General features: G+C 44.8%; 1 pseudogene; it reads left to right on the top strand.

The window, feature by feature from the left end:
* Positions 1–2,272: 2,272 nt before the first annotated feature.
* LOC126102272 (5S ribosomal RNA) lies at positions 2,273–2,390 on the top strand (annotated as a pseudogene).
* The last annotated feature ends 1,967 nt before the right edge of the window (positions 2,391–4,357 follow it).

Raw genomic sequence — 4,357 nt, 5'->3', positions numbered from 1 at the left:
ACGGCAGAAGTGAATCGACGACAGTTGTTCAGCGTGCATTTCGAACGAAGTATGGTGTTAAACCTCCTGATAGGTGGTGTATTAAACGTTGGTATAAACAGTTTACAGAGAATGGGTGTTTGTGCAAAGGGAAAAGTTCTGGACGGCCGAGAACGAGTGATGAAAATGTAGCACGCATCCAGCAAGCATTTGTTCGCAGCCCAGGAAAATCGATTCACAGAGCTAGCATGGGGGTATGTTAAGGATATGGTGTTTCGGCCACCTCTCCCAGCCACCATTGATGATTTGAAACGAGAAATAACAGCAGCTATCCAAACTGTTACGCCTGATATGCTACAGAGAGTGTGGAACGAGTTGGAGTATCGGGTTGATATTGCTCGAGTGTCTGGAGGGGGCCATATTGAACATCTCTGAACTTGTTTTTGAGTGAAAAAAAAACCTTTTTAAATACTCTTTGTAATGATGTATAACAGAAGGTTATATTATGTTTCTTTCATTAAATACACATTTTTAAAGTTGTGATATTCTTTTTGAATCACCCTGTATACAGATGAAAGCCACAAATACTACTTTTCTACATAGTTGCCATTTAAATTAAGGCACTTACCGTAGCGATGGACGAGCTTGGAAATTCCTTCGTCGTAAAATTCGGCCGCCTGCGCCTTGAACCACGTGGTTACCTCTTTTGGGACAGAAAAGGTGTGATTTTTGTGGATTTCCTGGAAAGAGGCACTACAATAAACTCTCAAAGGTATTGCCAAACTCTGCACAACCTCAGAAGAGCAATAAAAAACAAGCGCAGGGGGTAGTTGGGCTCAAAGAACTTGCTGATTCACGACAACGCCCGGGCCCACACGGCAAATGCCACTCGTGAAGTTCTCGAATCTTTTAAGTGGGAGCTGTTTGCTCATCCGCCGTACACTCCCGACCTAGCACCGAGCGACTTCCACTTATTCCCAGCAATGAAGAAATGGTTGGCTATGCTGCGTTTTGATGACGACGCACAGCTTCAAGAACAGGTAACCACGTGGCTGAAGGCGCAGGCGGCCGAATTTTACGACGAAGGAATTTCCAAGCTCGTCCATCGCTATGATAAGTGCCTTAATTTAAATGGCAACTACGTAGAAAAGTAGTATTTAAGTGTGGCTTTCATCTGTATATAATGAAAAAATTTCCAATACTTTATTTATTTTTAATTCCAAAACGTAATGTACTTTGTGGATAGCCCTCGTATTCTGAACAGATAATATTGTGACTCATGTACCGTCAAGATCGACGTTCATCATTAATGGATTAAAGTTAAGTATCAAACTAATTCTGTCCGCTTTCTGAATTCTCATTTCTTGTCATGTTCAAGACCTCACGTCAGTATAGTTCTTCCCTCCTTACGCCAGCCTGCGTGAGCTAAAACGCGTGCATTTCGGCCTTCTTTCGTAACACAGTGTTGGCTCTTCTGCTAACACAACAAAACATTCCATAATGCGTGTCCAGTTCTCGTTGATTGCAGAGACACAGATGACTACACAGACAAGTTTTCATTTCGCTTATTGCCACTCCATGTGCTGTGTCGGTTTATTTATCGACTGCCATTTTTATTTTGAATTTCAAATTGTGAATCTGTGCTTCAGTTCACAAGACTGATTTTTTTTACTGTTATTGTGATTTGTTGGCTGATCCTACTGTAAGGTATGTCGTACGTAAGCCAAAATGGTATTTTCGTATGCGTGTTGGTTATCCACACTGCTGACTGATGAAGCCATTTACACCCATGACTATGTCAGTAGCACTCCAAACCCACGTTATGGTTCCGAAGAAAACCCAAATACCTCAGTGAGAACGCATTTTGAAGAAAGCTCCTCTGTGATTGTGTTGTGTGATTTGACAAACAATTACTTCATTGAGCCTATTGTGTTCCGCATAATCTTACATAGCTCCGTGATCTAGATTTTTCTTAAAAACGAGCCTACACTATTGTTGGAAAAGGTTCTTTTGGCTTGTACTTGTGTACGTCATTCCAGCATGACTGGACCTGTGCACATTCTAGCCGTCAGGTGATGCATAGTCTAATCCTATTATCCCCGACAATTGAATCGGCAGAAATGGTCATGTTTCTTCAAGGAAATGTTCAAGAATCGACTTTGAACTTAATCACTTACCTTTGCTTGAAACAAGCTGTGAGTATTTGTTTGGGCTACGTTCTGAGAGATACATCTCTGCAAACAATAAATCTCGGGCACATACTGTATGGAATGCTTCGTCACTTCCTAAAATGGACAACGGCCTTGCCACAGTTGATACACCGGTTCCCGTGAGATCACCGAAGTTAAGCGCTGTCGGGCGTGGTCGGCACTTGGATGGGTGACCGTCCCGGCTGCCATGTGCTGTTGTTGCCATTTTTCGGGTTGCACTCAGCCTCGTGATGCCAATTGAGGAGCTACTAGACCGAATAGTAGCGGCTTCGGCCAAGAATACCATCTTACGACCGGGAGAGCGGTATGCTGACCCCACACCCCTCTTATCCGCATCCTCAACCGAGGATGACACGGCGGGCGGATGGTCCCGGTAGGCCACTCGTGGCCTGACGACGGAGTGTACTTCCTAAAATAATTACTGTATGAGGTGCATTCAAGTTCTAAGGCCTCCGATTTTTTTTCTAATTAACTACTCACCCAAAATCGATGAAACTGGCGTTACTTCTCGACGTAATCGCCCTGCAGACGTACACATTTTTCACGACGCTGACGCCATGATTCCATGGCAGCGGCGAAGGTTTCTTTAGGAGTCTGTTTTGACCACTGGAAAATCACTGAGGCAATAGCAGCACGGCTGGTGAATGTGCGGCCACGGAGAGTGTCTTTCATTGTTGGAAAAAGCCAAAAGTCACCAGGAGCCAGGTCAGGTGAGTAGGGAGCATGAGGAGTCACTTCAAAGTTGTTATCACGAAGAAACTGTTGCGTAACGTTAGCTCGATGTGTGGGTGCGTTGTCTTGGTGAAACAGGACACGCGCAGCCCTTCCCGGACGTTTTTGTTGCAGTGCAGGAAGGAATTTGTTCTTCAAAACATTTTCGTAGGATGCACCTGTTACCGTAGTGCCCTTTGGAAGGCAATGGGTAAGGATTACGTCCTCGCTGTCCCAGAACATGGACACCATCATTTTTTCAGCACTGGCGGTTACCCGAAATTTTTTTGGTGGCGGTGAATCTGTGTGCTTCCATTGAGCTGACTGGCGCTTTGTTTCTGGATTGAAAAATGGCATCCACGTCTCATCCACTGTCACAACCGACGAAAAGAAAGTCCCATTCATGCTGTCGTTGCGCGTCAACACTGCTTGGCAACATGCCACACGGGCAGCCATGTGGTTGTCCGTCAGCATTCGTGGCACCCACCTGGATGACACTTTTCGCATTTTCAGGTCGTCATGCAGGATTGTGTGCACAGAACCCACACAAATGCCAACTCTGGAGGCGATCTGTTCAACAGTCATTCGGCGATCCCCCAAAACAATTCTCTCCACTTTCTCGATCATGTCGTCAGACCGGCTTGTGCGAGCCTGAGGTTGTTTCGGTTTGTTGCCACACGATGTTCTGCCTTCATTAAACTGTTGCACCCACGAACGCACTTTCGACACATCCATAACTCCATCACCACATGTCTCCTTCAACTGTCGATGAATTTCAATTGGTTTCACACCACGCAAATTCAGAAAACGAATGATTGCATGCAGTTCAAGTAAGCAAAACGTCGCCATTTTAAGTATTTAAAACAGATCTCATTCTCGCCGCTGGCGGTAAAATTCCATCTGCTGTACGGTGCTGCCATCTCTGGGACGTATTGACAATGAACGCGGCCTCATTTTAAAACAATGCGCATGTTTCTATCTCTTTCCAGTCCGGAGAAAAAAATCGGAGGCCTTAGAACTTGAATGCAACTCGTACTTCCTGAAGCACCCTGTGTTTCGCCAAAGTATTTCGTGAGGCGATGGAGGGACTACACACAAAGAGATGCTGCGCCTTCTGAAAGGCGAAAGCTGCGAGGAAGAAGTAAAAAACAGGCGACAAATTGATTATTCGAATTATGAATAGTGCTGCTCCGACAAAAAAACTGAATGGCGAGCATGGAATAGCAACACATGGTGATGTCAACACAGTTCGAAAGCATATTAAAGTCAGAGGTGGAATTTATAAAAATTATCTTTGAACTTGATCGTTAGCTTTTGCTAAACACGAAGTGCCAGGTTTGTTTGGAGAGAAGGGAACGTGTTCGCTATCCACCTCCAACAACGTTGCCTGATTATCCCACTATTTTGCAGGATGAATGGTATAATATTCTCCTGAAAACCGCACAGGACCCGTATTT

Source organism: Schistocerca cancellata, chromosome 9 (genome assembly GCF_023864275.1).
Source record: "Schistocerca cancellata isolate TAMUIC-IGC-003103 chromosome 9, iqSchCanc2.1, whole genome shotgun sequence".
NCBI classification, from domain to species: domain Eukaryota; kingdom Metazoa; phylum Arthropoda; class Insecta; order Orthoptera; family Acrididae; genus Schistocerca; species Schistocerca cancellata.
The sequence above is the reverse complement of the archived record's forward strand: the minus strand, read 5'-3'. Positions and strand labels throughout refer to the sequence as shown.